Source organism: Condylura cristata, unplaced genomic scaffold (genome assembly GCF_000260355.1).
Source record: "Condylura cristata isolate star-nosed mole 26May11 unplaced genomic scaffold, ConCri1.0 scaffold00028, whole genome shotgun sequence".
Taxonomy (NCBI): Eukaryota; Metazoa; Chordata; class Mammalia; order Eulipotyphla; family Talpidae; genus Condylura; species Condylura cristata.
The window spans coordinates 3,365,109-3,390,188 of record NW_004567129.1 but is presented as its reverse complement, the minus strand read 5'-3'; the positions used below and the strand labels follow the sequence as shown (position 1 = coordinate 3,390,188).

Sequence of the window (25,080 nt, the reverse complement as noted above, 5' to 3'; positions counted from 1 at the left end):
AAAAAATGGGTAATTGAGGTGTAAGTTATATATGGTACAATTCATTCAGTGTAATCATTTTTAGTAAATTTACATATATCTTTACCACAGCTGATTTTAGAACATTTCAGTGACATCAAATAAATGCCCAAACAGACCACAGTCTGCTTTCTGTTTCTGTGAATTCATCTTCTCTGGATATTTCCTATAAATGGAATCATAATCACACATATGTAGCTCATTGTGACTTTCACATTAGTGTAATATTTTTGAGGTTTATCTGTTTATCAGTTCTAAATTCCTTTATATTGATGAATTTCATTATTTGTTTATATCATTCTTTTCCCCTTTTACCTATTAATAGATTCATGAGTACGTGAATTGTTTTCTTTTTGGCTATTATGAGTTAATATTCCCCCCAAAATTTACATACAAACCTTTGTGTGGACATTTGTTTTATTTCTCCTGGATTGATGTGCAGAATTGTTAGGGCATATGGTAAGTTTATGTTTATTTTTTTTAAGAATCTGCCAAACTACTTTCCTAAGTGACCACACCATTTTATATTCCCAGCAGCAATGTGTGAGGGTCTTCATTTCCTTTTTGTTATTTTTAGTCATTCAACAATCTGTTTTTATTTATGATTTTATACCTAAATAGGAATCATATGTTACTTAGCATCTAGAATGTTTTTGATCTTTAATGCATATGCTTAATGTAATGAACATCTGTGATTATAGCTTGATTTTATTCACTTATTTTTCTTTATCCTCAGTATAATCACTTGTCAAATCTTCTCACTCACCTCTCTGAAGAGACTTGTGAATCCGTTCCCTAATCTCCACCCTAAGAGCCATATAATCTTGAGTATGTGCTTGGCCTGTAACTGCTTCGTAGTGAGTATGGGGCTGCCCTTAGTCTCAAGAGTTCTCTTCACACCTTCACCAACTTTTGTCCTTTTGATTATACCCACCCTAGTAGATGTGAAGTGGTTTCTTATTGTGACTTTTTTTTTTTTTAAAGATTTATTTATTTATTCATACAGAACTGGGGTACAGGCCAGAGGCTCAGGGATGGTGAGAGGCTTCACCAGAGACAGAGTGGGGAGCAGAACAGGCAGACTGACGAAGTACACTGCTGAGGGGAGCAGCGGGCGGGTCAGGAGAGGTCTGGCTCGCCATGTGGTCTCCTCCGGGGCAGGCGGCAGGTGGGAATTGAACTCATGCGGAAGTGGCTTCAGATTCTCAGTGCTGTGCTTTAACCCGCTGCGCCACCAGGGAGGGCCCTCTTATTGTGACTTTTTAAAAAATTGTGATAATTTACACATGTTGTAAAAGTTGCTATCTTAACTGTTTTTAAAGTGTATAGTTCAGTAGTAGTGTTTAGTGTATTCCTATCACTGTCAGTCTCCAAGACTTTTCATCTTGCAACACTGAAATTCCTTTCATTGAACAACATTCTGTCCTCATGTTCCCCATTCTGTCCTCCTTTCAGCCCTTGGCAAAACTATTGTATTTTATTTTGATGAATTTTATACCTCTTATCAGTAGAATATCATTAGATACCTCATATAAATGAAATCATGCAGCATTTGTTCTCTTATGACTAATTTATTTCACTTAGCATAATGTTTTCAAGTTTTGTCCATGTTGCAGCCTGTCAAAATCTCCTTTTTGGGGCTGAATAATATTCCGTTATATGTGTAGACCACGTTTTGTTTATCTGTTCACTTGTGTATAGACATGAGTTATGAGTAATGCTCCTAAGGAATATAAGTGTGTCTTTAGAACCCAGCTTTCAGTTCTTTTGGATATGTGGAATCATATGCTAATTGAGAAACTGACACACTATTTCCTATAGCAGCTCTACCATTTTACATGCTTACCAAATGTGCACAAGAGTTCCAACTTCCAAGTCTACACCTTTCCTAACCTTTGTTTATTTTCTGTATTTTGGATAGTAACCATCTTTATGGCTATACGATGACATTATTGTGGTATTGATTTGTGTTTTCTTCTGACTAATGATATTGAACAACTTTTCATGTGCTTTGTGCCTATACCTTTGAAGAAATGTCTACTTAAATCCTTTGCCCATTTTAAAACTGGGTTACTTATCTTTCACTAGAAAATTACAAGAAGGCTTATATGTATTGAATATGAGTTCTTTATCACATGACTTTCAAATTCTTTCTGAACAAAAAAGATTTATTTATTTATGCATACAAGAACTGGGGTACAGGTTAGAGGTACAAAGGTGGTGAAAGGATTCACCAGAGCGAGTTGGGGGAAGAACAGGCGGATGCACTAGAAAACACTGCTGAGGGGAGCAGCAGGCAGGTCAGGAGAGGTCTGCTATGCCATGTGGGTCAGCTCCTTGGCTTGGGATCGAACTCATGCTGCAGTAGCTGTAGATAGCTTCATAGTGCTATGCTTTAACCAGTTGTGCCAACAGGGAGAACCCACAGATACTTTCTTAATGGTGCCTTCTGAAACAAAAAAAAATTTAAGAATTTTTGTAAAGTCCCACTTGTCTACTTTTGCGTCCCCCTTGTCCACTTTTCCGTGTTTACAGGTTTGGTGATGTATCTGAGAAATCTTTTACTAATGCAAGAATGTAAATATTTGCTCCTAGGTTTTCTTCTAAGAGTTTTATACTTCTGACTCTCATTTAGGTCTGCAACATATTTTTAGTTGTTTTGCATGTCTCGTGTGATGATTTTATTTTTCAACAAATTTCTTAGTGTCCATCCTATGATGGACAAAGATGGATGATGCTGCCATACTTGGAACTGGACGGAATAAGACTCAGTTCCCCTTGGTATCTGTTGAAATATTTTGCTGTTCCTGCCTTCTCCACTTTCTTTATAGTGTTATGAAGACTTTACACAGGGATATGCCCTGGGGTAAGATTCTGGGTGGTTTATTGTTTTATTTGTGTGTGTGTGTGTGTGTGTGTGTGTGTGTGTGTGTGTGTGTGTAGTGGGCTAGTGCTACTGGGCAGGACTTGAGGGAAAGGGGGGGTCACAGGATTTTTGTAGCCTGTTGGGCTGAGTCTCTTTGGGAAAGAGCACTTATGGCAAAGTGTCTGAAATTCATTGTCTTCAAAGTGCTGATACTGGTGAGCCCTTGAGAAAGTCTTCCCATCCTGAGGTTCTTGTACCCAACTTTTTTTTTTTATAACAGTTTATTTTTACATCATTTTGTACTTCTTTTTTTATCTCAATTGTAATCCCCGCGGGTTTCCCATCACCAATCACCCGTGTGCCATCACCATAGTCTTGAACCCAATTTTAAGATGGCCGTTTAAGATTCAGTTCCCATTCCCGTGTCATCCTTTCCAGGAAGCATGCATGCTCTGATTTCTCTCCCTCACATTTGTGTTCCTTCCCTCTCTCTCCAAAAGATTCTTGTATATAAGTCTTTGTTTTATTCCCTTGAACTATATACTTTGTGCTTATTTATTTGTTCAACCAACAAATGTTTGCTGAAGTATCTGCTATTTTGGCACTGAAAAATAATACTGTGAGCAAAGAAATAGGCATGTCTCTCTGTTCTCTCTTAATGTAGCATTCACCCCATGGGTGAGACAATGTTAATTAAATAGCCACAGAGATAAATATGAAGTTATAATATGTTAAGTCTACAGGGCAGAGGGGAGGAAATGCCCTCACTTGTCAGGGAGGTCAGGAAGGCTTCGCTGAGGAACTGGAATTTCACCAAATTGAAGGAGGGGCGGGGAGGTATGAACGGAGGCTACGAAGTAGGGTGGGTATTCCCATGATGGTCAGAGCAGGCACAAGACCCGCGGGGCTGACTCCAAGGTTCTTTGGAACTGCCGGTAGATGGAATGAGGAAACAATTAAAAAGTGGGTGCTGTACTCAATCAGCAAGGACCTTAGAAAAGCCTTTTCCCTGAATTCTGCATTTAAATCTCAGAGCAAAATTTAAGTTAAACTTTTCATGACCTTGGATGAGACAGTGGTTTATAGATACGACATCTAACATACAAGTAGCTGGAGAAGTAGGTAAATTGGACTTTATCAAAATCAAATATTTCTGTGCTTCAAAGAACACCAGCAAGAATGGGGAAAAAATATTTGCAAAAGACTCCGTATCCAGAATATATAAAGAACTATCTCAAAGGATTTAATATACAGTTTTTAAAATAGAGAGTCTACCTCAAAAGATGTAATATCCAGAATATAGAAAGAATTCTTGCAATTCAACAACAAAAAGATAGTCCAATAAATAAAAGATGCAAATAAACATTTATTTGAAAAGATCACCAACATCATTAGTCATTAGAGAAATACAAATAAAAACCATATTGAGATACTATTTAATAGTAATAATAATATGTAATGATAATAAGAATAATAATGGTAATAGCTGATAAAATGAGTAATACTGAGGATTGGAAAGGATGTGGGGAATTAGAACCCTTATTAATTGCTGCTAGAAATGTAAAATAGTACAGCAGATGTGGAGAACAATCTGGCAGTCCCTAAGTAAAAGTTAAAATACAGTTACCATATGACTCAACAGATCCTCTCCTAAATGGATACCAATAAAAACTGAAAATATGTTCCACCAACTGCTTGTACACAAATGTTCGTAGTAGCATGATTCACAATCCCCGAAAAGTGGAAACAACTTCACTGACCACCAGCTGATGAATGGCTAACCATATGTGGTATAGCCATTCAATGGAATATTATTTAACCATAAAATTGAAGTACTAAGAAGTCCTACAATAGGGACAGTCCTTGAAACATACTAAGTGGAAGAGGACATAATTTACTTCATTAGTACAAAACATCCAGAATGCACACAGACAGAAAATAGATTGATTGCCAGGGACTAGAAGGAGGGGAGAGGGCCTCCCTGGTGGCGCAGGGGTTAAAGTGTCAGTGCTATCAAGCTGTCACCAGCCACTGCAGCGTAAGTTCCATCCCTGGCCCTGGAGGTGACCCACATGGCACAGCTACTGCTCCTTCAGCCGTGTATTTCAGGCTGCCTGTTCTGCTCCCCACTCTGTCTCTGGTGACTCCTCTCACCTCCTGCACTTTGGCCTACATCCCAGTTCTTGTATCAGAAATAAATAAAATAACTTAAAAAAATAAGAGGGGGGAGGGAAAAATAGATAGACTACCTGTCCTTGGACTTGGGGAGAGGGTGATGTAAATATTTCAGAATTAGGCAAGTGGGGACGGTTGTAAGACTGTGTGAACATACTAAACAACTTAGACTATCAAGTTTATCTTTAAAAAAGTGAATTTTATGTTATATGAATTTTATAAAAAAAATAGAAAGCTTCCTTAGCTTGAGGCTTCGTTTTCCCCTTATTTTAATACTTGTTTTTACCTTTAGCCTTAAATACTTCAATATCTTCTAGGAGGTAGACAATGCACAAATGAATTCATTAAGTAAAAGAATCCCCACTGTTGGGGAATGGGATCAAAAATGGTGGGGGGAGGGGAGTGCCCTGGACTATGATGATGGCACATGGGTGAATTGGTGGTGGGAAGCCCAGGGGAATTACAACTGAGATGGGAAACGGCACAAAAAAAAAAAAAAGGTTGGATTCAAGTGTCTTAAAAAAAAAATCCCCACTGTCCCCAATTTTGGCTTTGGAGTGTGTTTGTTCGGCTTTGCCTTGTTCTTATCAAACAGCACTTGGTTCTGAAGGAAGTGAGAGGGCACAAAAATGGAACTGAAATAAAATTCGTGTTTGTTTGCCTGACCATATATTTCTACTCACGTCTTTCCTTTTTCTCCAGACTAAGGTACATTCCATTGGTGCTCCCTGGATCTCCCCTAGATGTTTTATTGACTTAAACTTTTCCATCAGTAGAGAAAGAGAATTATGAGGGCGCCTCTGGGTTGTGGTTAACTGGTCTTCAGTGTTAGGTGTGTTTGAAAATTGATATAGTGGGGAATCGGGTGTTAGTTGGGAGCAAGCATGGTTGCTTGTAAATGTATTGTGAAAAAGCTTTCTAACTTAATCCTAAATAGTTATTTATTTTTCTAGGAGTTACGATGTCTTCATTGGCCAGGCTTCATAGAGGACAGTGTGGAAGACCTTTAGTAGCTAAAAGGTAAAATGAAAATATTCTTTAAATATATTTCTTTATTTTAGGTATTCCCAGGGTAACATAATAATTAAAAGCCACAACTGCAGATGTCAAGATTTAGTTTTTTAAATAAAGGAAATTTAATTTTGGCCATTGTTGCTGATTTCCCTTTCATTTTGGATCTTCTCTCATAACAAAAATAACACAGATTTTAAAAGTTTCATCTGGACTAGTTAGAAAAAGACTCATAGGAAGTTCGAAGTATTTGTTTTTAAGAATAAAAAAAAAAATCAAAAGTGTGAATCCTTTCTAATCCTAAACCTGAGCATTTGGCAAGCTTGGTATGAGTTCTTTTGACTTTTCGTTAGATTGCTGGAGAAGTTTGTGAACAAAATATACTCGACTGTTTTTTCATGTTTCAAAGTCTGTAAACTTACTCATCTGTTCACCTTCACAGTTCCCTTCTGTGAATGTCAAAATTAGACACTGTCAAATCCCTGCACCTCTTCCTCGTTTACTTTTGTTTTTAGACTTACAGCTGTGTGGCCCTTAATTTATTATTTTTACTTTGTTTTGTATTTTTCTTGTATATTTGATTTAGTTTTACAAATCCTGTGTCTGGGGCTGCTCTCATAAAAACCCCAGCCAGGGCCCTCCCTGGTGGCGCAGCGGGTTAAAGCACAGCACTGAGAAGCTAAAGCCGCTTCCGCATGAGTTCGATTCCCGCCTGCCCCGGAGGTGACCACATGGCGTGGCAGACCTCTCCTGACCCGCCCACTGCTCCCCTCAGCAGTGTACTTTGTCGATCTGCCTATACTGCTCCCCACTCTGTCCCTGGTGAATCCTCTCACCCTCCACATCTCTGGCCTGTACCCCAGTTCTGTATGAATAAATAAATAAATCTTAAAAAAAAAAAAAACCCAGCCGGAATCAGGGTGTCTAAAACCAGCTACCCCACAAATGTGTGGTGTGTCATCGGCCACCTTTTACTTTTACACACTGCGTGTGAAATTACATCTTGAAGCTTCCATTTGCACATCGCTGATAGTCACTGATGTTGAGTATCTTCTTAGTGTTCACTGGCCATCTGTATCTTGTAGGATATAAGTCTGTTCAAGGCCTTTTCCGTTTTTGAAGATTTTTGGACAGTTTGTTGTAGAATTATAGGCATTCTTTATATATTCTGTCTATAAGTCTCTTATCAGATAGCAAGTATTTTCTTCTATTTTATTTGTTGCCTTTTCACTTTTATATGCATAAGTTACAATTTTGAGGTAGACCAGTTTATCTATTTTTTTTATTATGTTGTCTGTACTTTTGGCATCATAGCCAGGAAAATCATTGCCAAATCCAACATCATAAATCTTTCTCCCTATATTTTCTTCTAAGAATTTAACATTATTGGGCCCTCCCTGGTGGCCCAACAGGTTAAAATGCAGCACTGCAAGCTAGCTGCAGCTCTTCAGCATGAGTTCTATTCCTGGCCCGGGAGGTGACCCACATGGTACAGCAGACCTCTACTGTCTTGCCAGCTCCTCCCCTCAGCAGTGTACATCATCGATCAGCCTGTTCTGCTCCCCACTCTGCCACTGGTGAAGCCTCCCATCCCCTGCACCTCTGACCTGTTCTGTATGCACAAATAAATAAATCTTTAAAAAAAAAAGAATTTAACATTATTAGGTCTTATATTTAGATCTTTGATACATTTTGAGTTAAATTTTATATCTAGTATAAGACAAGTGGTTTTTTTAACATTACTCTTTCAAATGTAGTATACAATTTCCATGCACAATTTGTGGAAAAGACAATTCTTTTTCCCATTGAATGGTTTTGGCATTTTGTCAAAAATCATTTACCCCTGCTTGTGAGGGTATATCTTAGGGCTCTTATTTTGTTCATTTGGTCAATATGTATGATTTTTTTTTAAAGATTTGTTTTTATTTATGCATACAGAACTGGGGTACAGACCAGAGGTGTAGGGGCCGTGAGAGGAATCACCAGAGACAGAGTGGGGAGCAGAACAGGCCGACTGATGGAGTACACTGCCAAGGGGAGCAGCGGGAGGGTCAGGAGGGGTCTGCCACGCCATGGGGGTCACTTTGGGGGTGGGGATTGAACTCATGCTGAAGTGGCTTTAGCGTCTTAGTGCTGTGCTTTAACCCGCTGTGCCACCAGGGAGGGGCCCAATATGTCTGTTTTTAATGGCAGTACCACACTGTTTTTGTTTACCACTACTTTGTAGTAAGTTATGAAATTTGGAAGTATGAAGCCTCCAACTTTATTCTTTTTAAAGATTGTTTTGGATAGTTGGAGTCCCTGAAAATTACATATGAATTGTAGGATTTTTTTCCTGTTTCTGCAAAAATATCGTTGGGGTTTTTATAACATCTGCATTGGACCTATAAATAACTTTGGGTAATACTGACATTTTAATAATATTAAGCCTTGCAATTCAGAAATGCATTTATTAGTGTATAATTTTAATAACATTTCATAGTCTTTTTTTGTCTAAGGCATTCACCTACTTATTTAAGTTTATCCTGAAGTATTTTATTCTTCAATTTCCTTTCACAATATTCATTATAACCTATAGAAATGCAATTGATTTTTGAAAATGAATTTTATGTCCTTCAACTTAGCTGAATTCATTTGCTTTAATATCTTTGGTATGTAATCTCTAGCATTCGCTACATAAAATTATAGTTTCAACAAACAGATATTTTGATAATTCCTTTCCAATCTTCTCCCCTCCCCACCTTTTTGGCCTAATTACTGGGGCTACAACTTCAAGTACTATGTTGAATGGAGACAGTAAACTGGTCATCTTTGTTTTGTTCCTGATCTATAAAGAAAGGCTTTCAGTCTTTCACAATTGTTCATGATGTTAGCTGTGGATCTTTCCTATATAGTCTTTATTGTATTGAGGTAGTTTCCTGTTATATCTTTTCTTTCCTGAGAGAATGTTGAATTTTGGTCAGATGCTTTCTGCATCAAATAAGATGTTTGTGTGGATTATTTTTCATTTTTTATAGTGTATTTATGTCATATATTGAACTATCCTTGCATTAAAGGAATAAAGCCCCTTGATTGTGGTATATGATCCCTTTTATGAGCTGTTGAATTCTATTTGCCAGTATATTGTGGAGGATATTTGCATTAGTATTTAAAAAGGACATTGATTTATAATTTTCTTATAGTATCTTTGTTTGGGTTCAGTATCAGGGAAATGCTGACTTCATAGAATGAGTGTGGAAATATTTCTGTCTCTTCAATTTTGTGAAAATTTGAGAATAATTGTTACATTTTTTAAAATTAAGATTTATTTATTTATGCACACAAGAGTTGAGGTACAGGCCAGAGGTGTGGGGGTTAAGAGCATTCAGCAGAGACCGAGCAGGGAACATATAAGGCAGATTGAAAAACACTGCTGAGGGGAGCAGCAGGTGAGATAGGAGAGATCTGCTGAACCCTGTGGGTCAGCTCCCTGGTTGGAGATTGAACTCATGCTGCTGTGACTGCAGATAGCATTATAGTGCTGGGTTTTAACACCTTGCATCGCCAGGGAAGCCCTTGTTACTTCTTTAAATGTTTGTTATTCACCAGTGAAGCCATCTGTTTGTGGATTGTTTATTGTGGAAGTTTCACATTACTGATTCAGTCTCAGTAGTTACAAGGTTACAAGTCTATTCATGTTTTTCATTTTTTCATTGTTCAGTCTTAGAGTAGGTTGTGTGTTTCCAGGAAGTTTTCCATTTTATAAAATTTATCTAATTTGTGTTTTATAATGTTTAATAGTACTTTCTTATAATTCTTTTTATTTGGTAAAACTGATAGTAATATCCCTTTTTCTTATCTGATTTTAGTTTTTGTGTTCTCTTCTTTTCTCTTTGTTAAATAAACTAAAGCTTTTTCAATTTTGTTTATCTTTTTAAAGAAGCAACTTTTGGTTTTGTTATTCTCTTTTGTTTTCTTAGTCTCTTATTATTGCTAACATTTATTATTAGATTTTAAATTTTAGCTCTGATAGCTTTAAGTTTATTTGTTCTTTTCTAATTCCTTAAGTTTTTTAGCTTGTTGATTTGAGATCTTCTTATTTAATGTAAACATTTATCACAATAAATTTTGCTTGTAGCACTGCTTTCACTGCATCTCATAAGTTTTAGTATGTTGTGTTTTCATTTATGTCTATCTACAGATATTTATTTTCCTTTGTAATTTATTCTGTAACCCATTAAGTGTTGTTATGTGTTAATTCCCACATATTTATGGGTTTGTTTATAAGATTTCCTTCTGTATTGATGTCTGGTTTTAATTTCATTGTGATTGCAAAAGTTACTCATTGTGATTTCAATGTTTCAAAATTTATAAAAACTTTTTCGTGGCTCTCCCTGGTGGCATAGCAGGTTAAGTCTCAGCACTGCAAGTTAGCTGCAGCTGCTTCAGTGCAAGTTCCATCTCTGGCTCCAGAGGTGACCCACATGGCTCGGCAGACCTCTCCTGTCTTGCCTGCTGCTGCCCCTCAGCAGTGTACTTTGTCAGTCTGCTTGTTCTGCTCCCCACTGTTTCTGGTGAATCCTCTCACTGCCTCTGTACCTCTGGCCTGTACCCCAGTTCTGTATGCATAAATAAGTAAATTTTAAAAACAACAACAAAACATTTGTGACCTAACATATGGTCTATCCTGGAGAATATTGAATGTGCACTTGAAAAATGTGTATCCTACTATTGCTGGATGGAGCATTTTTGACTGATATCTCAGGAGGCTTCTTATATCTATAGGTTCCCTCAGTAAAAATTAGTTTCTATTAAAGACACAGATCCTTTGCTTCTAGAATTTCCCATAGATTGGACTGTGCTGGTTGCTTCCTATGGTATCATTTACTTTGTCTTTCTGCCTCCTCTATTTTCTGTAAGTTGTGGGACAATCTAGAGTTGTGATGTGATTCAGGTTCTTCTTGTGGTAACATGTACTTCTAATTCCTAGTTGTCTTATGTTTATGTTGTTAGCATAACTCAGTGGGTAAAGGTATTGTAATCTATTATTCTACTATTCTGTTCTTAAATATTTTAAAAGATATATTTATTTTTTAATTTTATTTATTTATTTAAGTGTAGACAAACTGGGGTGTAGGCCATAGGTGCAGCGGGTAAGAGGATTCACCAGAGAAAGAATGGGAGCAGAATTGAAAATGACTGAAATACACTGCTGAGGGGAACAACAGGTGAGACAGGAGAGGCTGGCTGCACTTGCTACCTGGTTGGGGATCACACTCACCCATTGATGGTGATAGTGCTGAGACTTAACCCCTTGGTCACCTGGGAGGTCCTAGTCTGTTGTTCTTTTATTATATATTAGCTGAACTACTTCTGTAATATTGCTTGTAAACATTTTGGTTGTTCTGAGCTTCCAATGGGAAAGAAAATCATTTATCTTAATAGTACCTTTTTTGTTGTTGTTGTTATAATTATATAGTTTAATTTTACATCATTTTGTGCCTTTTTCCATCTCAGTTGTAATCCCCATGGTCTTCCTATCACCAAATCACCCATGTGCCATCACCATAGTCCAGTGCACTTCCCCCTCCCCCCCCCCATTTTTCATCCCATTCTACCCCCATAAAATGTCTCTGGTATATAGTTGTTCATTATTATTATTATCTTCATTTTCTCCCCTGGTACTTTATGCTCCTGCTATGAGTGAAACCATCCAGTATTTTTCCTTTTCTTTTTGGATTATTTCGTTAAGCATGATCCCCTCCAGTTCTATCCGTGTTGCTGCAAAAGGCTGCTGAGTAATATTCCATTGTGTATATGTACCACATCTTTTTAATCCAGTCATTTACTTTTGGGCATTTGGGTTGATTATATGTCTTTCCTTTTGTAAATAAAGCAGCAATAAACATGGGGGTGCAGGTGTCTTTTTGAATTAGTGTTTTTGTGTCTTTTTGGGTAGATGCCTCAGAGTGGGGTTGCTGGGTCATATGGGAGATCCCTTTTTAGCAGTTTGAGAAACCTCCAGTTTTCCATAGTGGTTGTACTAGTTTGCATTCCCACCAGCAGTGCAGGAGAGTTCTTTTTTCTCTACATCCTTGCCAACATTTGTTGTTGCTAGTTGTTGTTGTTGTTGTTTTTAAGATTCATTTATTTATTCATACAGAACTGGGATACAGGCCAGAGATGTGGAGGGTGAATGGATTTACCAGAGACAGAATGGGGAGCAGAACAGGCAGATTGATGAAGTATACTGCTGAGGGGAGCAGCGGGTGGGTCAGGAGAGGTCTGCCGTGCCATGTGGATCACCTTCCTGGCAGGAGGGGATCGAACTCATGCGGAAGTAACTTACGCTTCTTAGTGCTGTGCTTTAACCCGCTGCGCCACCAGGGAGGGCCCGTTGCTAGTTGTTTGAAGATGTGCCATTCTCACTGGTGTAAAGTGGTATCTCATTGTGTTTTTAATTTGCATCTCCCTTATTACAAGTGATGTTGAACATTTTTTCATATGCTGGTTGGCCATCTGCATTTCCTCTTTAGAGAAGTGTCTTTTTAGCTCTTCAGTCCATTTTTTGATGGGGTTGTTTACTTTGTTTTTGTTGAGTTTCATCGGTTCTTTGTATATCTTTGCCATCAATCCTTTATTGCTAGTTTTGTGTGAGAAAAATTTTTCCAAATCAGTAGGATGTCTGTTTGTTTTTTGTAATGTCTCTTTTGCTGTACAGAAGCTCTTTAACTTGATGTAGTCCCATCTGTTTGTCCTTTCCTTCACTATCATTGCATTGGATGCTGTATCTTCAAAGATGTTATTCATCTTAATAGTACCTTTTAAAAGGATGAATACATAATCTTGTATTTACATATTAAATTATAAGAAAGACAATTTTAGATATTTTAAAAATATAGTGCTGGTCTTATACTTGAGAAAATATAGTAATGGCGATCACAATTTACCTTAAATAGTCAAAAAACTATTAACATTTCAGATAAGCAATGAAAAGCTGCTCCATTGTTAAAGAAGGGTGGAATTAATTTAGTACAGTTTAGAAAGGCCCATCAGAAAAAGCTTAAAAACTGACTGTGTGTGTGTGTGTGTATGTGATATGTGTATACTATCTTGTGCCCTAGTAGTGCTGAATATATTACCATATGCAAACCAACTTCTCAAATTAAACATGTTTATCCCACAATGCAGGTTTGGCTGAGAATACTTCTTTTATCCTAAAGAGTATTTGCTGTTATATCTGGTATTTTGGTCTTCTTTTTGGCCCTATGTTTTTTTTTGTTCATAGAATACATTAATTTCCTAGCCCTTGGGGAAGTCTAAGATATAAATTGTTTGTAGGTGTGGGATTGATTGGTGACCATTAAGCCCCAGCATCTCTGTGGAGTCACTTGGCCATGTTTTTCGTCTTGCTTATGATATTAATTAGGTTTTCCTAGGGTCATGTGCTACCTCTGCAGTAACTAAGGGAATAGACTACGTGTGGTTTTTATGTGGCATAGACTGCAAATCAATTCGTAATCCCCAATAATGGAGGGTTTTAACATACCTCTATTGACCAGCTTGATCCCCACATACAAGAATTAGCAGTAAAACAGTAATGTGGGTAAAGTCAGACACTTACTCGCTTGTAAAGTCAGGGGGCAGCAGAGTTCTAATAGGTTGTATTGTTGGAGTTTGTGGAGTTCTATAGCTGAAGCTAATGCATAAAATGGTTAAATTTGTAAATGCATTGCTGATGAAACTGGAGAGTGTTTGTCTTTCTCCAGAGAGAGTAAAGCACCTTCTCAGTCTCTTCAAAGTGTAACATTAGCTGTGACCTTTTAACTTGTAGTATATTTGGGTTATTGGCATTGTATCACTATATTGGGGTTTGCATGGAATATATAGAAAAAAATAGAAAAATTTAGGAGTAGCACTTTTTCCATTTATGTAGAATTTTATAAGGAAGACACGTATGCAATCTGGCAGACACATGTGGTTTAGATTGCTAGGTAGACACATTCCAGAAGTGGCAGTAGGCTGTAGTGAAGAGCAACTGACCGAGGGTTAGGATATCAGAGTTAAAATGCTGCCTGTTATTTACCTTGGGCTTCATTGGTATTTGTTGAATTCATGGATGAACCACCTCCTCTCCCCCCTCCTTTAGGATTATGTACCTGTAAAGTACAGGTGGCAGTGGCTGCTCCACGGGACAGTAGTAGTGGATGTGAAAGAATCGTACAGGCCTGTTCAAGTACTTACTGTGTTGGCTGAGGAAGGAGAATGTTTCAGGTCCCAGCTTGTTATGTGTCACCCAAGCAGCCTTCCAATTTCCACTTTAGTTCTTGGTTAATTGTTCCTAAGAGTGAGGGAGTTCTGGGTAGCAGACAGGTGTCTGGTCACTGAAAGTTATGTTGAAACCTAATGGGTTGGTCCTTCATCTTGGAAATCAGGCTCCGTGGGTTGGGTTGGCATGAATTGATTTCCTGAACCTGATTACACCTCCCTGATTTGGAAAAATATCAGGCCTCTGAATTTTCAAAGCTAAAGACCTGCACAGACCTATAACAAAATCAAGATTACCTCAGGGCCTGCTCAGTAAGCCTGGCCTTAACATCACCTACCTGAAACTACTGTAGTTAGACTTTGCCTGAGGAAATTGTTGGACGTGAAAAAGTTACAGAACTGAAAATTGTTCCAAGAGAAATTCTCTACTGTGTATTCCTGAAATACTTTTCAATGTTTTGAATTGAGATTTTTTCACTAGTATAATCTGAATATGGTAGATGATATAATATGTACACATTATATTTATGTGTATATTTAGCATTGGTAGTTACATTGATTCATGAAAGCAGTTTCTGTAAATCAAGCGTGACCAAGCACCTGTTCGTTTTAAGTGGTTTGAAGAAAGAGGTACTCAGGTCCAGTACTTCCACCAACACTAGATTCTTTTTTGTAAATGCCCACAGGATCCCACAAAGAATTAGAATATATTAATTTCTATTATTCTACTCCTCCTTCTCTATTATTCCTACCACTCATATTTTAGGGCTGCCATACAAAGTACCCCATACTAGGTGGCCTAAAACAATAGACATTACTCCCACAGTTCTGGAGGCTAGGAGTGTGAAATCAAGGTGTTGGGAGGTCTATTCCATGATATCCTTCCAGATTTGAAGGTTGTTTGAAATTCTGGCCATTCTTTGACTTTCAGCTGCATCACTCGCTTCTGCCTCCATTATTACATGGTCTTTGTCTCTGTCAGAATAACTTGTTACTGCATCTGGAGTCCTTCTAACCCAGAATGATCTCGCCTTGACCTGATTACATCTGCAAAGACCCCTGTCTTTAAATTAGGTCCTATTCACAGATTCAAAGGGCTATGACCTCAACATTTGTCTTTTTAGGGGGTTGAAGGGGTGACCCAATTCACAAAAAATTCACAAAAGAGAATAAATTGGATATTTAAAATGACACAATTGTTTTACCTCAGAGGAAGTTAAAGTTCTTACTGAAAGACTCAGGTCACATATGACCATACTGTGTGCGTCTGATGGCATTTTAGATTGCTCTCCAAGTTTAAGGCCTCTCTTTTTCACAGAGAATCCAAAAGTACTGTGTGCTTTTCATAGTGTTCAGTTCTGATAAAGGCTAAAGGTTTGAATCACTTTTTTTCTTTTCCATATGTGTGTTAGGCTTTTTAAAATTTTCTCTTGTTTTGTTTTATGGTATTACTCCCCACTGAGAATACCTCTTGAATATTGTATGTAATATAATTGAGTTTTGGGTTGGCTTTGTAATTTTTTTTTAAATTTGATTATTTCCTCAGTTGTGTACTTTTTTGAAAGCTAGAATTTAGAATAATGTGTAGACTTGTCTCTAGGCCTCTGGGGTTATTTGAAGAATGAAAACGATTTCATGTGTTCAGTAGATATTTAGATATGCTGGGTACTTACCTCTGGGTGAATGAGAAGTGCCCATGCTTAGCAGATTTTAGGTGTTCAACATTTACTTATGAGTAAATGAAACTGAATTTCCAGCTCACGTAGAGGTGCCTAACACACATTGTAAGATTACCAACCAGGTAATCCTGGTACTTTCCCTGAAAAAATGCTAAGGAGAAATGAATAAAAAGTAACACCATGTCTGTGTAGTGCCTGGGATATGGTATTTATGTTTGGCTACTACACACAGCCTTTGCTGGGGATTTCTGGTGCCGGGTGCTGGTTCTGGTGATTGGCAAAGTCCTAGGCAGCATCTGATTTAACCTAAAAGATCTCGTGCCTGTTCATGGTCTGCTTTCCTAGATGACTTCTTTCCATTTCTTCTCTTAGTTACTGGTGTCACACCAGCATGCTTAACCACCCGCCTGTGCAACAGCACCTTGGTTGCTTGCAGTTTGGAACAATCACAGATGCAGATGCCGTGAAAGTCCTTGTGGGGTTTTGTGTGGACAGACGTCTGTCTGTAAGCCAGTGGTGTCACGGCCAAGCTACACGGTTAACGCCGCTCCTGCCCCTCCGCGTCAAGGAAGGAGCCGCGACTTTTTCCCTTTGTGTCCCTTCTACGACAGTGTCATATTCCTGCTCTTTTCCTATTTCTGGAGGCTTGATTGGAATTTCTCCAGAGGAGCGTTAAAATTCAAATTGTTTTCAGCGAAATTTGAAATTATGATGGAACTTCTAAGAGTGGATTCTTAAAAATCTTTTTAATTTTAAAATTTATCCCCAGTGGGTCCTACCCTGAGAACTTAATAGATCAGCTGTCTAATAAGTTGAGGTAATTGAGATACAACAGTAAAAAGTTAAAAATAATCGCACCAGTGTTCCTGGAGGCTTTGGGAGTGACACGTACATTTAATTTGAAATTGCGAGGAAAGAGTTTTGATGGACACACTTTCTGTAGATGTGTAATGTTCTCCCTGTGTAAAGACATCAGACTTCTGACCAGTGCTGAAATATGAAACACACTGAAACCTGTTTGATGTTAAAAAAGATAAAAAATGAAGCAGAAAAGAGGTTTGGACTTTTTTTTCCCCCAGCTTTACGTATAATTACTGATGTATAGTATTGATATGCTACAATACACCACACATAGTTAGGACATGTGCAAGCTTTTCAAATTTGAGTTTCTCCTATAGCCATCAGAATAGCCCTATAATCAGGATGATGGACACAGCCATCACCACCAGTTTCTTCATTCCTCACTGTACCCTCCACCCCCATCTCCAGGAGAATTGATTGGTTACTTTTATCACTGTAGATTAGTTTGTGTTTTCTAGAACTTTATATAAATATATGTAATTTTATATATAATTTTAATGTAAAGTTCTTAAATGGATTCATGCAATCTGTATTTTCTGGAGAGAGATGTTTCTGGTTCCTTTCAGCATGATTATTTTGCATGTTGTCTATGTTATTAAGTGGATCTGTCTTCATGTCCTTTTTTCTTTTTACTTTTTACATGGACCGGTTTATTAGGAAAAGGAGAAAAAGAAAGCCACCTGCTTAGTCCCAGGTGGCCAGGAGGGTTGCTAGTGCTTCTTTATTTCCCAGTAATATTCCATTTTATGGTGGTATGTATAAGGGTATCTTTTAAGAAGGTTAAAATTTAGCCCCCAGGGCCCTCCCTGGTGGCGCAGCGGGTTAAAGCACAGCACTGAGAATCTAAAGGCCGCTTCCGCATGAGTTCGATTCCCGCCTGCCCCGGAGGGGACCACATGGCGTGGCAGACCTCTCCTGACCCGCCCGCTGCTCCCCTCAGCAGTGTACTTCGTCGATCTGCCTGTTCTGTTCCCCACTCTGTCTCTGGTGAGGCCTCTCGCCGCTCCTGAGCCTCTGGCCTATACCCCAGTTCTGTATGCACAAATAAATAAATCTTTAAAAAAAAAAAAAATTTAGCCCCCACCCTTTGCCCATCGGGGTGGTCTGGGAGGCTTGAACAGATAAAAGTACTTGATAAGGTTGCTATGGGAACCAGGCCAGGAGCCTGACCCTTTTGATCCCGAATGTGGAAGCAGGACCAGGAAACTTTCTGTGTCCAAGGCTAACACCAAACTGCCCCAGCACTGACTGACCAAACTGACTCCTCAGTCATGGAAAACCCTCAACTCTGGCTCTAAAAGGGCTCCTCAAATCCTCCCTCCCTGCAGACCTCTGCTGCATCTTTTAGCAGTGCATTTCCCCTTTTCTGTTCTCTACTCTGACTCTGGTGAATTCTTTTACTTTCCCTCCACCCCATGACCATACCTATGGCTTCCCGGCAATCTTCTCTCCACAATTTTTTATGCTTATGGGACAGAACTGTGCTCCTCTATAACTCATATATGTTGAAGCCCTAACCTCCAAGATGACTATATTTAGAAATAGGGCTTTTAGGTGGGAATTAGGGTTAAGTGAGGGGGAAGGGTGGGCTCCTAAACCCATGGGAGAGAGGCTCCTCTCCTGTGTGTGTGCTGAGGAAGGACACAGCCAGAAGGTGGCCATCTGCAAGCCAGGGAGAGCACTCTCGCCAGAACTCCACCAGGCTGGCCTCCTCAGCCTGCTCCCAAACTCCGGGCCTCTGAGAAAAACCAATTCTGCTCTTAGTCGCCCACGCTCATTTTGTGTGGCAGCCTGAGCAGACTAACATGTGTGGCTCGACAGTTTGTTTTCTCATCCTGTGACAGGGCAACCCTGATGTGAAATGGTGGCCCGAGTGTGGTCCTCACCCACATGCTTAAAAATACTTACAATGAGACCCAACTGTAGACACATAAGAAGGTTAATAAACAAGGGAAATGAAAAGAGGAGAAAGAAAGGGAGATAAGTTGGTGAATGCATCCTACTCGCTCTGTTGAGCTGGGACCCCAAGAGCATGCTGAAGGCTGGTGAAGAACCAACCCCGCCACTCCCCCCCAAGGCCCACCTGTCTCTGGTTACACACCGACCCTGGCTGCTTAATTCCACCCGTAGTCCCCAGCATTTTTCCCTCAGCGGTGATTACATTATGGGTTTTCCAGTCCTTGGTGGCTGGGATCTCTTTGGCCTGGGGTGGGAGTGGAGCCCATGAAACCTGAGTTTGTGGAGTTCGTTCAGGATGTCCTCTCCCCCCAGGAGTTCCACGACTGATGGTCTAGGTTTTAGCTGTCTCTGGAGCACTGCTGTGGACTTTGTTGTGTCTGTCTTTGTGCAGATGGGCACTTTCATTTTTAACTGGGTGACTATCTAAAAGTGGGTTTTGTGTATTTTCCTTCTTAAGATGCTTTGAAACTGTTTTCTGAGGTGCCTGTACCCTGTTGCAGGCCCCACAGTGGCGTGTGGGGGCCCTGGGCTCGCCACATCAGTCTTAGGCTGGGCTCTGAATGGTCCCTGCAGAGCTGGCCACCCAGACACGCGGCAGAGCGCCAGTTCCCTCTGCAGCCCTCCCGCATACTCTTGTGTTCTCCAGGGAGAAGTTTTTATGCTTCTGGGGATTAATTTTCCATAGAAATTTAGAGTGACTGGGCCCTCCCTGCTGGCACAGTGGGTTAAAGCGCAGCACTGCAGGCGAGCCACAGCCACTTCAGCGTGAGTTCGATCCCCGCCTGCCCCGGAGGTGACCCACATGGCGCAGCAGACCTCTCCTGGCCCGCCCGCTGCTCCCCTCAGCAGTGTACTTCGACAGTCTGCCAGTTCTGCTCCCCACTCTGTCTCTGGTGAATCCTCTCACCACCCCTGCATCTCTGGCCTGTAACCCCAGTTCTGTATGTGTAAATAAATAAATCTTAAAAAAGAAAAGAAATTTAGAGTGACTCAATGTTTTTATCCCTTTTACATCCTTCTTTCATTGCTTTCCTGATTGTTTCACTTGCATACCTGCTGAGGCAACCTCAGAGTTTCTGGACTAAGACACTGAAAGGAGCCAGAGTTTTAAAGTCAGACACATCTGGATTTGAAAACAGGCTTCCCAGCTCAGCTGTGTGGCAAGTCATCTGACCTGAGCCTCAGTTTCCTCATCTGTTATTTTTTTTTAAAGATTTATTTATTTATTCATACAGAACTGGGGTACAGGCCAAAGGCTCAGGGGCGGTGAGAGGCTTCACCAGAGACAGAGTAGGGAGCAGAACAGGCAGATCGACGAAGTACACTGCTGAGGGGAGCAGCGGGCGGGCCAGGAGAGGTCTGCCGCGCCATGTGGTCACCTCCGGGGCAGGTGGGAATTGAACTCATGCGGAAGTGGCTTTAGCTTCTCAGTGCTGTGCTTTAACCCGCTGCGCCACCGGGGAGGGCCCTTCCTCATCTGTTTTTAAAAGGTGTGAGTGGGGAGGTTGATAGTCCCCAGCTGGCATGGTATTGTGAGGGGCAAGTGTAACACTTTGAAAACATTGAATATCTGTCAAACTGTTTTTACTTCTCAAGATGTATATTAACTCTAAGTTCTGTTGTCCATTTGACAGTGGTTGACCTGTGACAGTGAGTAAACAGGAGAACAGCAGTTGTAAGGGTGCTTACAACTTTGTAGTTACAAGGAGACCACAGAGAATAGGCCAAGAGTGACATTACCAGACCTCAGGGGCCCTTGCAACTTTTGTTAATGTCCAGGTCTTCCCTTGGCCATTGGCAATGCTGGGAATTTTTTCCTGTACATATTTATTTACTTTCGCTAAGACAATTCCTCTCCTCAGTGCATTCGGGAATCCGCAGGTTAGTTGGCTCCCACACCGTGGCTGTGCGAGGGATGTTTCTTGGGCTTCTGGGAGAAAATGTCTGGCTCTCTTAGCCCGGGTTGCAGTGTTTGAGCACTGTAGAAGCCTCTGTCCAGCTGGCCAGGGTTCATTAAGTGTGCTTGGAGGCCTCCCTCCCAGGGAGCAGTGGGAAATTATTCTCCGCCAGGCCAAATTGCTCATCTGATGCAACTGAGTTTGAACGGTTATCCGGGAAGGAGTTTGAGTGGTCAGGGTTGACATTAGCAAGGCCAGATAGGCTGGAGCTGGAGCTGAAAGGGAAATGGGAGGTGCCGGTGGAGTGGGAATTGTGGGTGTTGGTAGGCCCAGGATTGGTTTTGCCAGGTGGGGGTGTCAGGAGGCCTCTCCTCTGCCTGACCACGGGGTTCCAAATTTCCTGCAGTGTTTCTCCTTCGAGCAGGCTGGTTTTCTTGGCATCATTCAGTCTAGTTGCTAGGAAGCCGAATAAGGCAAATGCAACTTCCTTTTGACTTGCTCACATTGGACCATCTGCTTATTCCTTCTCATGGCCTTCAAACTTGGCTGGGATCGTCAAGAAGAGGGTCGAGCAGAGCATCTGTGCTCCTTATCCTTTTTGGAAGCAGAATGCTTTCTAGTAACTCTTTAACCCTCTCAGCCCAGTTCATAATGGTTAATCTTATTTAGCCCCTTGTTTGTTTCTGCTAAGAATTTGGAACAGCCAGTTCTGTTTTAGACTTTGCCCTTTATTTTTGTCTGGGATTTAGATCTGCATTAGACGTTAACCACACAACTTGCACTTGAGGAGACGGTGTCCATGTCTGTCAAATGCACTTGGCATGTAAACATAGCAGTGGTCTTAATTTAGGATGTTCACTTAATATTCAGAATTGATGCACATTTAGGAATTTTCTTTCACGAGCTCCATGGAATTAGTGTCAGATACAGTAAAGGTGGTCAGTGACCCATGAGCATTTATGATGATGTTGGTGAAACATTTTGCAAAGAGGAAGTTAAAAAAAAAAAGCACCTATTTTTAAAAGCAAATTACATACTTTGTTTTATTTACCTGCAACTGTCTTTGCAGGTTGGTTTTCTTTGCAGCAAGGCAACAAGTTACTGTCTATATTTCAGCGTGGTTTTAAAAATAGATGATTACCAAACATCGCCAATATTCCATCCTCATATTTAGGTTTAATTCATTTGGACGATTCAGATTCATGATGTCGAAGTTCTTTCTGTTGGCAAGTTTGTAGAGCTTTTTTCTTGCAACAGAACTGCATCTTTCGTCGTCAGCTCTGCAAAAGCAGTTGAGCAAAACACACTTCATAAAAATAGAAATAGGCACTACAAAATAGAGTGGATATGTTGAAAAAAAATCAAGAAGTCCTGAGAAAAACCATTGTTAGAGTTTTTAAAATGCAGTTTAACTGAAGAGTTAATCACCTTTGAGTGTACCAGAACTGTGGAAACTAATGTATGGACTACAGGAAATAATTTCTTCTTAAGTGTAATTTTGTCTTTGTTGGTTTTTTAGCAGTAAACCATATAAACCTTTTCTGCCGACTTCTTATTCTCCCCAAGAGGGCTACTTAAAGGAGGGTGAAGACATGCTAAGGTAAAATTTTATTGTTGTGGCTCAATTTGCTAAAAGCTTTATAGTAATTTAGATGTGTTCTTACTGTGCAGACTTCTGTGTTTGTTAAAATTGATGTTATTAATATTTGCCTTCTGGGAAGTCCCTCAGGTCAACTCGATCCTATTAAGCCATTCTGCTTTAACTTTTACCTTTCCACCATCATTTGGACTCCAGTAACAATAGCAGACCTACAGACAGAAGGGACTCTACTTCCTAGGCCTTTCCTCCATGGGTTTCAGTCAGCTCCCTGGGGGTTACCCACTTTGTGGGTTTTCTGTAGTAGGCCCTAGACTCCCTTCTTCCTGCTACCACACTACCATCTATGTGCTGGTAAATGTCAACAAAAGGCAAATTAACTTTATTATAAGTTGGTACTCTAGAGCCAAGTATAAATCTAAGTTACTTTCAAAAGTCTATTTTTTTAATAACAGTTTATTTTAACATCATTTTGTACATTTTTTTTCATCTCAGTTGTAATCCCTGCTGGTTTCCCATCACCAAGTCACCCGTGTGCCATCAACATAGTCCTGTGCACTTCCCTTCCCACCCCCCTGTTTTTGATCCCGTTCCCCACTCCACCCCCGCAAAATGTCTCTGGTATATGGCTGTTCATTATTTTCTTGCCTGGTCCATTATACTCCTGCTATGAGCGAAACCATTGGGTATTTTTCTTTCTCTTTCTGGCTTATCTCACTAAGCATGATCTTTTCCAGCTCCATCCAAGTTGCTGCAAAAGACATGTGTTTCTTTTTTTTTTGGTTGCTGAGTAATATTCCATTGTGTATATGTACCACATCTCAAAAGTCTATTTTTTTTTAAAGATTTATTTATTTATGCATACAGAGTTGGGGTACAGGCCAGAGATGCAGAGGGTGAGAGGATTCACCAGAGACAGAGCGGGGAGCAGAACAGGCAGATCGACGAAGTACACTGCTGAGGGGAGCAGTGGGCGGGTCAGGAGAGGTCTGCCACGCCATGTGGATCTCCTCCAGGGCAGGCGGGAATCGAACTCATGAGGAACTGGTTTCAGCTTCTTTGTGCAGTGCTTTAACCCGCTGCGCCACCAGGGAGGTCCTCAAAAGTCTATTTTTAACATAAGGAATGGACAGGTAGATATACTAGTGTTCAATAGGGGCCTCCCTGGCAGCGGAGGGGTTAAATCTTAGTGCTATCACCACTAGTTACAGCCTGAATTCAATCCCTGGCCAGGGGGCTGACCCACAAGATGCAGCAGACCTCTCCCGTCTTGCCCCTCACTGTCCTCAAATTGCCCAGTTCTGCTCCCCATTCTGCCTCTGGTCAATACTCTTACACCCTCTGCCCCTCCCAATTCTGACCTATACCCCAGTTCTTCAACAAAAAATAAATGGGTGGAGCTGGAAGGGATTATCCTCAGTGAAGTAAGCCAGCAGGAGAAAGAAAATTATAGGATGGTTTCATTTATAGGAGGACTATAGGGGAACCAAATAAGTAACAGGAAAATAAGATAGTTGCAATAAACCAAAATTAACAGGCAAACTGCATTCTGCAGGGGCGGGGGGAAGGGGCCAGAACAGGAGTGGGAAGAGACCAACGGACTATGGTGATGAGAAACAGGTGAGCTGGGGGTGGGACCTCCGCGGGGACTACACCTGAGAGGAGATCGCAGACATGGTACAAAAATGCGCAATGATGTGAAATGTATGTAAATAAGTGAATTTTTTAAAATGCCATGAATTGTAAAAAATGTGCTGTTTGAAGTTTTTCCCAGGGAGAGTATGGAAGGTGATAGGAAGAACAAAAGAAACTCAATGGATTTTTAAAAAATGTTCTAATACAAAGCAAATGTGTATTTTCAGAGCATATCAGTTTTTTCCTTGTTTTTTATTGGTAGATGGTTCTGGAACTTGCTTCCTTTACTTAAAAGTATGTCATGAAGGAGTCTTCACTGTCATTGTTCTTAACCAGTGTGCATGTAAGCCATTTTTGAAGGATGTTTACTCTGTCTTTATTCAACAGCAGAGTAAATCAGCATGGCAGTTCAAGATTTTTTTGCCTTGTAGTTTTGGTAAATGCAGTTTTCCTTGAACTGTATTTGAATTGATTTTTATATGTATCAGCCTTGACAGATCCTCTCTCTTGCTTGCATTAAAGATGAGATTTGTGTCAGATTAGATTAATAATTTAAAATTGAAAAATGCTTTTCCTCAACTGCAGAAGCTCTTGGAAGTATAGGATTCTGGAGTGACTACTAATGGAGCTTAGTTTCACTCAGGTAACATTTTCTTAAAATGAGACTTAGAATACTTGGGCTGTAAGGTGATCATCTAGAGAGGTTTTCTTAGGCCTGGTGTGAAAGAAGCCTGAAGGCAGAAATGGATAATAATGACACATCTACTGATGGCCTTTTCTGCCCCTATAGAAGGATTTTACCTGTATTAACTCTATTAATCCTCACAGCAACACAAAGAGGTAGGTCCTCCCTCATAACTGAGGTGTGCTAAGCTAAACCATTTATTCAGACTTACTGAGTTAGTAAGTGACGTGTTGAGATCCCAGCCCAGACCACTGTATTCCAGCACCACAGAACCTTTCCTGAATGACCAGGCTCCAGCTTCTGGGGGTCTCCCAGTGCCTTCTAACTGCTTAGTGAAGTCGTGAAAGGTTTCCACACTAATTCATTAAAAAAAAGATGTAGGCCCTCCCTGGTGGGGCAGCAGGTTAAAGCACAGCACTGAGAAGCTAAAGCCACTTCCGCATGAGTTC

General features: G+C 40.1%; 1 protein-coding gene across 1 annotated transcript in view; it reads left to right on the top strand.

Moving 5' to 3' along the window:
* LOC101636782 (nuclear receptor coactivator 5-like) overlaps positions 1-25,080 on the top strand; it is a 54,671-nt gene that overhangs the window by 15,749 nt on the left and 13,842 nt on the right. The window contains exons 3-4 of the mRNA XM_012730591.1: positions 6,013-6,079; positions 22,234-22,314. The gene's annotated coding sequence lies outside the window, so the exon portion shown is untranslated. The remainder of the gene's footprint in view (positions 1-6,012; positions 6,080-22,233; positions 22,315-25,080) is intronic.